At 55.5% G+C, this 12,850-nt stretch overlaps 1 protein-coding gene across 2 annotated transcripts in view; it reads left to right on the plus strand.

The window, feature by feature from the left end:
- The first annotated feature begins 1,898 nt into the window (after window positions 1-1,898).
- The window catches only part of PIK3R5 (phosphoinositide-3-kinase regulatory subunit 5), a 65,820-nt gene continuing 54,868 nt past the window's right edge, over window positions 1,899-12,850 (plus strand). For both annotated transcript variants that reach the window (XM_058676739.1, XM_058676737.1), the window contains exon 1: window positions 1,899-2,116. The gene's annotated coding sequence lies outside the window, so the exon portion shown is untranslated. The remainder of the gene's footprint in view (window positions 2,117-12,850) is intronic.

The raw sequence follows: 12,850 nt of genomic DNA on the forward strand, positions 1-12,850 counted from the left end.
CGAGGTAAGAAAGTGAGAACCCTGGGTAGGACATTTGGGGGTTTCCTGGTGACCTTATTTCACAGCCTTGGGGAGCAGAGGCAAGAAAGATGAGGAAGTGGAGACAGGGGTAGACTCCTGTCTGAAAACATCAGGAGGAGGAAGGGACGTGTGATCACAGACGATCAGCGCACAGCAAGGGACGCTCTGCTGCAGATCGCACCCAACAGGTGTCCAACCACAGACAGGTCTGAATGAATGACAGGCCTTCACTCCTTCCCGCCTTCCCGCTCCCATGCCCGCCCCGACCAACCCAGCAGTGCAAACACAGCTTGGGGCAGGGAGAGGGAGGAGGTGGCCAACAGGTGCCACGTGCCTATGGGGGGGTCCTGGGTGGAACTGGGCTCCAGGGAGGAGGACCACACAAGCTCCTAGGAGGCCGCTTAGGACCCTCCAGCCACATATTGGAGTGTCTGGAGTTGATGCCCAGCTGTGGATGCTGACGCCAGCATCCTGCTTAACACAGACGTAACGAAATAGCAGAAGATGGCCCAAATAACCGGGTTCCTGCCTCCCAGGTGGGAGATCTAGCTTGGGGTTCCCAACTCCTAGCATCAGATGGGCCCAGTCCTGGATGTTACTGGCATTGGAGGTGGGGAGGTGGGGAGGTGGGGAGGTGGGGAGGTGGGGAGGTGGCGGTGTATGTGTGTGTGTGTGTGTGAGTGTGTGTGTGTGTGTGTGACGGGATGTGTCTGCCTCTCAAATGATTAAGGCAACAACGCATGTGCAAGGCGAGTCCCCTGACTCCATTTCTGAGGGGACCCAGGGGGCTCCACTGGAGTAAGCGACTGCTTTCTGCCTCTCGGAAGACTCCAGCAGCACCTTCGGCTCCCAGCACAGGAGTGCAAGGTGGGGGGGGGGCACGCGGAGGAGGAGGGTGCCGGACAACCCCTGGAGCTCGGTCTCCATCCATCTCAGTGTTTAAGGAAGTTGCTTCTCCTTGGTATTTAGGGAGCCAGAACCAAGAAGGAGGGCTTAGGGCCTCACATGGGACCATGGCCAGGTCCAGCACCTCGAGGCTGGCCTGAGATGCCCCTGACAGGTAACAGCCTGACAGAGTGGGAAAGGGATGCCCTAAAATAAAGTCTCCCATCACCCCCACCCCGGCGGGGGACTGCAGGATGGGGGCTGGGGGTTGGGGGGAAGCGGCCATACCTGCATTTTGTGAATGGGGAAACTGAGGCACCACACAGCACCTTCATTGGGGGGCGGGGGAGGATGGGTTGTCTTCTGAGATATCCTTCCGAGGTTAACCACAGTTTCCGGGTCCTCTGGGGAGGAGCAGAGGCAAGAAGAGCGTCCTACTGCCCAGAAAAAGTGGGGGACAGCAGCTGAGCGACAGGGAGCCTGGTGCCAGGCCAGACCAGGGGCTGCGGGAGCAGCGCTCAGAGTCTCTGGGCCCATTGGCTTTCCCAGAAACTGCGGCGGTTTGGGGGGCCAGGGCCCTTGGCCCAGCACGCGTGCGGGCACTTTTAGGGTTAAGAGCACCCGAAGAAAATAGAAGTGGGAGGAGGAAGTGGGGCTCTGAGTTAGGCCCGAGGAGGAAGCAGCTCCTCAGGGCTTCCTCTTTCTCCCCTTTCCCCGAAGCCCCCACCCCAGGCCCACCCCCATCCACCCCAACACACACTGCTCCACCCACTGCCCCCAACCCGATGCCACGCTGCCGCCCCCCTCAGCCGAACCTCACTTTTGTTGCTTGGGGAGTCGCTGGTCGGTGCTTGGCGCTGGGGTCAATCCACTTGCCACAGCCGCGCATCTTGCCAGGGCTTCACTTTCCCAGGGTTCGAAGCCTTCTGGGCGCTTGGCGGGATTTCTGGAACATCCCGGCTGGGGCAGGTACCTGGCTGATACTGCCCCCACCACAAGGTGGCGCCAGAGGCCGGCGAGAGGCAGTCCCGCCCCTGGCCCCGCCTGCCCACGCCCCCGGGCGCCTCGTCCCACCCCTGAGCCTCGGGAGCCCCGGGGCTGGCCGGTTGATGCAGACTTGCGCCGCTCCAGCCCTGGGCGCGGTGGTCCCGACTCGAACCCCGGGGAGTCGCCGCTGGAGAGGGGCTCGGTGCCCGGCCGGGGACTGCAGGTGTGTGGAGCGGGAACAGGCCGGGGAGGAGCGGCTGCAAGAGGTGGCCTTGGACAGGTGTGGCCGTCTCTGGGCTCTGTGAGGAGGACGCCACCGCCTGGGACTGTACCTCACGAAGTCGCTGGGACGCTGGGAGCTCGCGCGCGCTGCTGTCTGTGCGCGCTGGCAGCCGGGGTCCCTTGGTTGCCAGGAGTTGGGGGTCTTGGGTGTGCCCTGGAGGGAGCCTCCTGCCCCCTCGCTAGCCAACCGATCCGGGACTGTGGCTGCCGTGGGTGCGGGGCTGCATCTTCGGACCTGGCATGAAGGCATATCTGTGTGTGTGTGTGTGTGTGTGTGTGCGCGCGCGCGCGTGTGTGTGTGTACGCGTGCGCGCCGGGGGTGGGGGTGCACCCGCCAAGAAGTTGGAGTTTGTAGTAGAAAGACAGGCTGCTGAATGGGAGACAGCAGGCGACATGAAAGCCGCAGGATGTGGTGTGAAGTGAGCAGGCTCCTGCAGTGAGGGGGATGGTGGTGGGTGGGTAGAGGAGAGGAAGGCTTGAAAATAGGCCAAGTGTGGCTGGGAGCTCCCCTCCCATAGCTGGTCTCTGGTTCCCTTGGTCCTGGTGGAGGTGGCTTATGAAGAAGCTATGCATGGACTGCAACCATTTTTTTGCACCAAAACAAGCCCAGCCACTTTTAAAGACTTATTTATTTGAAAAACAGAGTTACAGAAAGAGGAAGAGATGTTTCATCAGCTGGTTCGCTACCCAAATGGCTGCAACAGCAGGAGCTGGACCATGTGGAAGTCGGGAGCCCGGAGCCTCTTCCAAGTCTCCCACGTGGGTGCAGGGACCCAAGCACTTGGGCTAGCCTCTGCTGCTTTCCCAGGTGTATTAGCAGGGAGCTGGATGGGAAATGGAGTAGCCGGGACTCCAACCGCAGCCCCTGTGGGATGCCAGCATGGCAGGCAGACAACCGGGAACTTCACCCGCTATGCCATGGCACCAACCTTCAAACCCAACTTTTAATTCCAAGTCCCATAAAATGTTTGGACACTTTGTTTTCCCTCTGCTGTGAGGACCTCCTGGCCTGTCCTGGGCTCCCACTGCTGACCATAGTCAGTGTGTATAAACACACAGATCAGCCAGGCTAAGGGGGATGAATTCTAAATGGTGACACCAGGGCCACCGCCTGGGAACCCCATGTGTGATGTGGAAAAGACAGCTGAGCTGCAGGCTGTGTGAGCGTCAGCCTCTTACAAGCCCTTGTCCGAGCCGCAGTCTCCATAGCTGAGACATGAGACCTGGCGCACGGGGCTGTGTGGGAAGTTCAAATGGGAACAGGTGGGATGAAGGCAGGTGCGTGTGGAAGCTGCCCCGTGACTATTTGCAGAACGAGGACTCGGACATCCAGGGCGTCCCAAGCGTGGCCTCCATGGTGTGAGTCTCCAGTTAGGGGCCTATGGGGGGCGGGGAGGAGGAGGGGTCCGTCCCTCTTCCTGCTTTGGGGTACAGAAAGGTTTGAAAGCTGTCTGTGCTGGGGTTGGGGGAGCCCTCCTCCCCTTGTTTCCAGCTCCAGTGGGTGCTGGTTGTGGTCTCCCCTCCCCCAAGCTGCAGGGGAAGCAGGACCACCTCCTCTTCCTCCCTCCCACACCCTGGAGGTTATTGGGTGAGGAACGTGTTTAGGGTGGGGTGCAGGCTCTTCTGCAGGCACAGGGTATCCAGTGATCCCAGGACTTGTTGCTGCTTGAAAGGGGATTTGACTGAGCCTGGGAGTGGAAGGGACTTGCTTGTGTTGAAGGAGCCTACTCCTCCCCACGGGCTGGGCTCTGTAGGATGCCTGTGGGCCAGAAAGCATCTTTTGGTCTCAGCTGGTTGGGCTGAAAGACTGAATGATGGATGCCCCGGGCAGCAACTGTCCGTTCTGCCATAGGTTGTTTTCCTAAGCCTTACTTGCAGTGCTGACCCCAAGGTCAGTGCTAAGACCTTGGGAGTTGTCAGTAGTAGCCATTTTTCTTCCTTAGGGGACATGGCCTCTTAGATTCTGTTCCACGCTTTTGTATTTAGGGGTGTGCTCTGGAGGGATGCATAGCCTGCTGCTACTGCTTCGCACACAGTATCTTGCCCAGCTTGCACTCCGTTCCCTGGTGTCCTATTGCATTCCGTTGTAAGAGAGATCTTGGTGGATTATGCTGCCTGCCTTTCCATGGTTAGCCCTTAGGCCCCGGCTGAGGCTCTTGTTGGAGAGTTTGTGATTCTGGCATGCCTTTTTCTCGTGCACCCTGGGACTGCTTGAGACAGGATTGTGGTCCTCCCTCTGTCATTCATCATTTTCTTTTTCTAAGATTTATTTTTTTGGGAATAACAGAGTTACAGAGAGGAGAGGCAAAGATCTTCCATCCACTGGTTTACCCCTGGCTACAGTGTCAGGAGCTGAGCTGATCTGAAGCCAGAACCCAGGTTCTTCCCACACAGATGCAGGATCCCAAGGCTTTGGATCATCCTCTTTTGCTTCCCCAGCCACAGCAGGGAGTTGGATGGGAAGTGGAACAGCTGGGACATGACCCAGTGCCCATATAGGATGCCGGTACTTGCAAGGTGAGGATTAGCTGATTGAGCCGTCACACTGGGCCCCATCATCCATCTCTCTTTCTGGCCTTTATTTGTTTCCTCTTGACTATGCCTGCATGGATTCAGGTACTGGGCTTAAAAGTATGTGATGCCCTTTAGCCGCACAGTTATGTCTGCCCTCATTTTCTGTGCAAGGAAGCTCCAGGCTGAGTGCACAAGGATGGAAGGTGCTACAACCAGGCTGGCTCTGAAGTCTGCCCTTGACCAGGGATGGCCAAGGCTTAGCGACAACCTGCTGGCATCTGCAGGCGTCAGAGGCTTCTACAGAAGTATGTTTCGTGTCGCTCTGTTTGCTTCTGGGCTCTGGAGAGTTCAGGTCATCACTTAAATGGCTCCCAGATAGGTAAGATGGAGTTGTAGTGAGGTACACCCTGGAGGAGGAGGAGGAGGAGGAGGCTGAAGCAGGGACTTTACTAGACTCTGAGCTTTAGGATTTGGCATTAGTGGAGAACCCCTACCTGTAGGCTCCGCCACTGTCCCACTGTCATGGTGCTGTGAGATCAACAAACCTAGTGAAGCTGAGTCCCCCATCAGCATGACTGGCCAGGTGCACAGCTCCTGCCTCCTTGCCTCAAGTTCCGGCAGACCCCTGGGCCTTTGCACATGCTCACTGTCTGCTCCTTTCTGTGGCTCCTAGCGTGGGTCGCCTTGACCTACAGGGACTACCCAACGACAGCACAGCTGTGGCCCTCTTGGGGTCATGCTGTTGCCGAGAAACCCCCACGCACACCAACGGTGGAAGCTCCCTGGACCCAGGATGCCCTAGGCGGAGAGTGGGGGTTGGAGGGTTTGTGCTGGGGTGGGGACAAGGAGGGAGGGGTGAGCTTTTCATTTTCATGTCCTCGGGAGCATGAGCTGTGCAGTTGTTGTCCTAGGCAAATGAGCTTGTGTGGTTTCCTTCCCCGGGCAGGGCCTGGGGAGGTGTCCAGGAATGTGGGGCTGGGTAGGGTTGGGGTAAGGGTGAAGAGCAGGGCTTGTCTCTGCCCGACCCCTCCACTCCCAGCCACGTGACCTTGATGAACCATATGCCCTTTGAGTGTCAGTTTTCCCATCTGTAGAACGGGTGGGTGTGAACATTGATGCTTGCTGTAGTCCTTGCCTAGCCGCCTAGCCTCTACCATTCAACTCGTTTGCTCAGCACTTTGTAGGAATGGGGAGCCAGACACCGAGCTCAGGTATTCTTTTATTTGTCACATGAGAATTATGGGGCGTCATGCCATTATGGAAAAGGAAGCAAAATATACTTTGTGGGAGGGGAATGATGGGGAGGGTCAAGGAAAGACTTCCTGATGAAGTCATATTTTTCTTAAAGATTTGATTATTTTTATTGGAAAGGCAGAACAGATTTACAGAGAGAGAAGGAGAGACAGAGAGAAAGATCTTCCATCCACTTGACTCTTGGATCTTCCATCCATCTTGACTCCCCAAGTGGCTGCAATGGCTGGAGCTGAACCAATCTGAAGCCAGGAGCCAGGAGCTTCTTTTGGATCTCCCACACAGGTGCAGGGTCCCAAGGCTTTGGGCTAACCTTGACTGATTTTCTAGACCACAAGCGGGAGCTGTATGGGAAGTGGAGCAGCCAGGACACGAACCAGTGCCGACATGGGATGCTGGGTGGTTGCAAGGTGAGGATTTAGCCATGTAGACATAGTGCCGATCGCCGAAGTCATATTTGAGCTGAGCTGCTTAGTAAAAGGAAACAGCTGTGCCTGTCAGAATCCCAAGAACATGGCAGATGCTAGAAGCTCTTGGGGTGTGCGCTGTCACACATCTTTTCACAGCTCTGGGTGTGTGGGGGGGTGTTGGGGTGTGGGGTGTATGGACTTGCAGCTTTGTGAGAATTAGACATCAGAACTGCGGACAGATCCCTCATGCAGTGCCTGGAGTGGTTCAGGGACTCGTTGCCTGTCTCCTCACCCCGTCCCCACACTCCAGTGTCCTACTGGTGGACACTGGGATGGACATGCTGCTACGGAGGGAGCCCCTCTCCCCAACTTCCCATTTCAAGATCCTCTTTATTCGTGCCCAAGGAAAGCAGTCCCCATCCACCGAAGGCTCTGGCCTTGGAGGTCCCCCATGTCCTATCTGGCCCCCTGATCCGCAACTCATGACTCAGTTTTTAGGTCTGACCTCCTCCATGCTGGTCTCATTTCCCCCTCCTCTCTCACTCGCCACCACCCCCGCAGGGCTCCTTGTGGGAGGAAGCTGTTTGTCAGAGCCTGGGTGGGGGTGGGGAATGAGGACAGCCCTGGTGACTCATTGATGAGAACTTGGGGTGATGCATAGTGGGGGGCATGTGCTGAGCCACAGTTGTGGGCATTTGCTTTCCGGATTGCTCATCGGTTTGTGATTTCAGCCCATTTCCAGGATGACGCAAGGGCCTCAACTTAAGCGCTGGAGTCTTGGCAAGAATCCCCTTACTCCCTGCCCGACATCCACCTCCCAAATGGGGTCCTCGAGGACAGGCTGGGAGTGAGAGAGGACAGGTGCTGCTGCCCATGCTCACACACAGACCGGAGCTAAGGATCGGAGTGGCGGACTTGGGGCTTTGTGTCTCTGATGTGGGCGCTGTCTGGAGGCAGAGTGCGTGGAAGAAGGGCCCTTCACTCCCCTCTGGCTGAGGGTGTTGGTAAGCATGAATGGAGGCTCAGTTTGTCTAGCACTTTCTAAAGCACTTTCCAGGATTTTTTAGCCTCTGTCGTCATAGGCGGATGTGACACAGCCCATCACCGATGCCTGAGAATTGAACCCTCCTTATGTTTCTAGAATAATCTCCCTTTGGCCCAGAAGTTTTACTCTGTTACTTTCACGGTAGCTTTGGTTTGCTGTGATTTCTTTAGGATGTTGGCGTTCTATGCCCAAGCCGTGGCTATCTGCTTTATGTATCTGTGCGGCTGCCACCAGCATTTTTTCTTCAAGATTGATTTGTTTGGAAGGCAGCCATGTAGAGAGAGAGATAGGAAGAGGGGGAAAATGAGAGAGAGAAAGAGAGCGAGAAGGAAATGTCTATGACAAAGCCAGGAGCTGGGAACACACAGGTCTCCCCTGTAGATGGAAGGAACCCAGGGTCTTGAGCCATCACCATGGCTCCTGGGGTATGCATGAGCAGGAACCTGAGGACAGGAGTCAGAGGCGAATCCGAAACTGAGGTGTGCTGTCCAGTGTAGGGTGTGGGTGTCTTAACTGCCAGATCAAACATCTGCCCCCTGACTGTCAACTCCCTTACACCTAGAGAAAGGGAACAAGATGGTGGTGACATCTTACTCAACGATTAAAAACGTGGAGCTGTTTCTAAGAAGATAAGGCAGGAGTGAAGTAGTGTCTTTACATGTTTACCTTGCGGCGTCTTTTAGAAGAGCTGAAGACTTTGTGGGGTTACCCACACCCCAGGGTAGAAGAGGGGCTCCTGAAGGGGAAGTGTGGAGAAATAGACTTCAGCTCATTGTGGAGCAGATGGGGGTGGGAGGGTCAATCTTGGAAAAATTCAAAGCAGATCAACACTGGAACGCATGTCCGTGCGGGAGGGAGCTCCCCGCTGTGGGGCACCGGATGGGGGGAAATGGTAAAAGCCGTGTCAGCTATGATAACTGGGAGGACAGAGTTGAGACAGTCCCTTTCCCAAACACCTCTGGTTCTCTAAATCAGCAAGGAGGGGGAAGGAGGTTGGCTTCGTCTGAATGGATACATAAGTGGTTATTGCAAAAGTGTGACTTCAATGTAAGAAGTTCCGTAAGGAGGTGGTGGTATGATAGAGCGCCACCTGCGATACAGCATCTCCGGTGAACACCAGTTCATGTATTGGCTGCTTCATTTCCAATCAAAGCTTCCCTGCTAATATGCCTGGGAAAGCAGTGGAGGATGGTCCAAATGCTTGGGCCTCCAACACCCATGTAGGAGACTTGAATGGAATTCCAGATCAGACTCCTGGCTTCAGACGGCCTCAGCCCCCGCCAGTGCAGCAATCTGGGAAGTGAACCAGTGGATAGAAGATCTTTCTCTCTCTCTCTCATTCTCACTGTCCCCCTCTCCTCCTCCACTTCTCCCTCTCCCCCCCTCCCCTTCTCTGTCTCTGCCTTTTAGATAAGTGAGTACACTTTCTTTTTAAAAAGACCAGCCACAATGGCTGGGGCTAGGTCCATTGAAAGCCAGGAGCCTGGAACTTCATCCAGGTCTCCATGTGGGTGCTGGGACCCAAGGACCTGGCCATCTTCAACTGCTTTTCCTAGTGCAGGAAAGCTGCATCAGGTGTGAAGCAGCCAAGACTCAAACCCATGCCCGTATGGGGTGGAGTTTAACCCACTCTACCACAGCACTGGCCCCAAATAAATTTTAAATAAAGTGCAATGGCCTTGAATACCCAAAGCAGACATAGCCTGTTCCCCAGAGCAGGGCCACCTTAGCTGTTGGGGAGCCATAGCTGTCCTGGGAGCTACGGCTAAGAGAGAGAGAGAGAGAGAGAGAGAGAGAGAGAGAGTAAGGCCTAGCTTACTGGACTAGCTCCTACTGGACACAGGCTTCTCCTTTGTATCCTGTGCTTGCAGTGTGGGCTTTTCTCCACATCTTTGGTTCCTGGCTCCTCTGGACCCTTGTAGAAATGTGTGAGTTCAGCTCCACTTTCCCATCACCTTCCTCTGTGGGTATCTCAGGTCAGCTCTCAGGACCAACCTCCTTCCCCTGCAGGTGGAGCTGGTGAGAAATGGGCCTCTCATCCTTGGGGTTTGGGGCCGGTGTTACTAGAGTTTGATTTTGAGACAACCAGAAGCTGCAAGCTTTGCTTGTTTGGTGCATGTGCTTGAGAAATAGGGCTGGGGGCTGCAGCAGTAGGGGGAGAGAAGGGGGCATGGGGCTGTGATCGCTGCCCCGGTACCCGCTTCCTACCCTCATTTCCTGAGCCTCTTGCCCTCTGGACCAAATGCCCTGAGTGATGCGGATCCCCTACTCCTTGAGTTTCCCAAGCCTGCCCTCTGAGTATATAGCTTTGTTAGAGTGCTTCTGATGGCTGAGAGGAGAGGGGACCTACTGCTTTCCCCCAGGACTCTTGCAGCCATAAGTTTCTCTTGGGGGCACAGTGACAGCAACCTGTCTTCCAGCCCACACTGCCTTGTAGGGTGGCTTCCTCTGAGGGTGTCAGCTCCTTTTTCTGGCAAATCCGAATGGTGTCTCACCAACCTGCCTCTTTGAAGTTCTGTGGCACTTGATGCCCAACGCTGTCACCCGTGTTGCCCTGGCCATCTGCACCCACAGCCACACCCCATCTGCTTCTCTTCTTGCTGTGCCCAGTGAGGTTGTCTCCCTGGCACCTGAGGATGCACATGGGGCCGTCACTGGGATGCCTTGCTTACGTGTGCAAAGGGTACAGCCTGCCTCTGAAGGTTTCCCTGTGTCTGTCCTCGCTGCCACCAGACACCACACGCACAAGGTCCAAGTCATGTCTGTGTTGGTCACTGCGTGCCAGCTCTCTGCTGCCTGTTTTTCCTCTCACTTCCTCAGCCTTCTTCACTGTTAACCGCCTGCAGGTGGGCCTCTTGGACCACGCTACCTGCTCGCTTCCCCGGGAGGCCCCTCCTATGGAGATCCCTCTGTCCCCATCCCTGGAAGCCTCTGAGGTCATCCCTGCACACAGGGCATGTCTGAGCTCCGTGCTCACCCTCTCCCCCAACCAGCCGGGCTGCCCCCTCTCCTGTGCCCCCAAGACCCAAGCATTCTGTGCCTCTCTCATCCCTACCAATGCAGAAACCTCCAACCACTGTACCTAGTGCTGACTCCCCAGTGCGTTAAAGGGATGTGCCCTTGGAAGCGTCTGTGGGTGTTGCCGAATGAATGAATGAATGATGACCCAGTAGAGTGGCCAGCAGGGCAAGAGGCCTAAGCTTCAGCCTTGGGTGTCAGGTGACCCTGCAGGCTGGGCTGTACCCGCTTCAACTGAGACATTTATGGGGTCCAGTCATCTTGTCCCCCATCCAGGGTCTGTATGCACCAGTATTTTGCTGGCATGCTAGAGGGGACATCTCAAGGGGCTTCTGACACCTTGGATCATTGCCATCAGTAGGGGACAAGGTACATGTCTTCTACTGCTGACTGCATGCGCTGAGGACCTGCTCCATGGAAAGCCACTTACTGCTTTCCAGTGCAATCCAGTTTGGGGAGGAGTGAGTCAGCCAGGGAAGCCCTGGGCTGCCTTCCCCTTCCCTCACAGCCTCTGCAGAGGAGCCTGGGGAAGTGTTTGCAACATGACGTGGTCGGGGAGGAGGGAGGTGGACAGCGGAGGGGACTTCCTGTCCTGCCTCCTGGACAGGCTGTGGGGCAATGGGGAGCTGGACTTTTAAGGGGGCAAGGGAGCACTGGCTGGGAGTTTTGGAGGAAATTTTTAGATATCCCCGGTGATTGCCCAGCCTCCCTGACCCTGGACAAACAGGCGTCTAAGTTGGGCTCAGAGTATTAGGAATACTTGCGATGAATTTGTATGATGTCCTCTATTGCCTGCAGGCATACCAAGCATTTTCCATAAGTGTGAATCCTGTTAGAGCAAGAGGAAAATCTCCTTTTATTGTTCCTGAGCAGGATATATGGGTCAGAGTAAGCAAAATGTTATCCCCTTGTTTTTCCTTTTAATTATTTCTTTTTTTTTTTAAAGATTTATTCATTTTATTACAGCCAGATATACACAGAGGAGAGACAGAGAGGAAGATCTTCCGTCCGATGATTCACTCCCCAAGTGAGCCGCAACGGGCCGATGCGCGCCGATCCGAAGCCGGGAACCTGGAACCTCTTCCGGGTCTCCCACGCGGGTGCAGTGTCCCAATGCATTGGGCCGTCCTCGACTGCTTTCCCAGGCCACAAGCAGGGAGCTGGATGGGAAGTGGAGCTGCCGGGATTAGAACCGGCGCCCATATGGGATCCCGGGGCTTTCAAGGCGAGGACTTTAGCCGCTAGGCCACGCCGCCGGGCCCCCTTTTAATTATTTCTTAAAAAATATTATTTATTTGAAAGGCACAGTGAGAGAGAGAGAGAGAGAGAGAGAGAGAGAGAGAGAGAGATCTTCCATCTGCTGGTTCATTCCCCAAATGATTATAATGGCCAGTGAAGTCGGAAGCCTGGAATTCCATCCGGGTCTCCCACGTGGTGGGGGGGGCCTAAGTGCTTGGGCTATTTTGGACTGCTTTTCCAGGCACATTAGCAAGAACCTAGATCGGAAACGGAGCAGCCGGGGCTGGAACTGGTGCTCCTATGGGGTGCTGGCATTGCTGGCTGTGCTACAACACCAGCCCCTTCTTTTTTGAAAGGGAGCTGCACTTTGGGGAGCAGACAGGGCCTGCTTGGGGTGGGAGTGTGGCAGGGCTTCCCCAGAAGTGAGAGCCTTCATGAAAGGAACGCTTTTCTCCATGATGTGTCTGAGAAATGGGCTGAGCAGGCGGCTGCTGGCTTCCTTGTCTCCTCAGAGGGCTGTAGCACCCTGGGGGCACCCACTGCCCGCCTGGCACCATTTCCTGGCACTCACAGGGCCACGAACTCGTGTGCAGAGCCCTTGGTTGTGTGGGGGTCCCAGGACAGGCGACTGAGCACATATTGGAAAGGGCTTCAGTCTGCCTTGGTGCCACCTTCCCTCATTAGTGGTCGAGGGATGGGACTTAGGCACACCATGGGAGCCCCTTCCCTGAACGCACTGGACGGAGTGTGCAGAGGGTAAACTGCCCAGCCATAGGCCCAAGGGACACAGGCGCTTGTGACAACCATATATACACTAGCCTGTGGTCATGAGGCGCTAAGATGGGCTTTCATATATCATAAAAGTGGAAAACGGGAAAAGGTTATTACCCTTGAAAGGAACTGAAGCCATGGTGGGTGGGCCATGTGAAGGAGAGTGGGAGGGGGAGAGAGGAAGGAATAGGAGGGGTAGAGCCGGAGAGTCTGAGACCATGAAGCTAAGGGTCCCCGGGCTCAAGCTTGCAAGATAATTTGGGGATTAGGTCCAGAGATTGTTCTGGAAGGAACCTGAATTAGCTAGCAGAATGAGATATTGAGAACTCCTAGGAACAGGGAGAAACCGGACCCCAAGACTGCACTGTTGACTACAGTGGACAAAGAGGTGATGCCACCAAGTCGCCTTTCTCTTTGTCCCACTACC

This window comes from Ochotona princeps, chromosome 17 (genome assembly GCF_030435755.1).
Source record: "Ochotona princeps isolate mOchPri1 chromosome 17, mOchPri1.hap1, whole genome shotgun sequence".
Lineage (NCBI taxonomy): Eukaryota > Metazoa > Chordata > Mammalia > Lagomorpha > Ochotonidae > Ochotona > Ochotona princeps.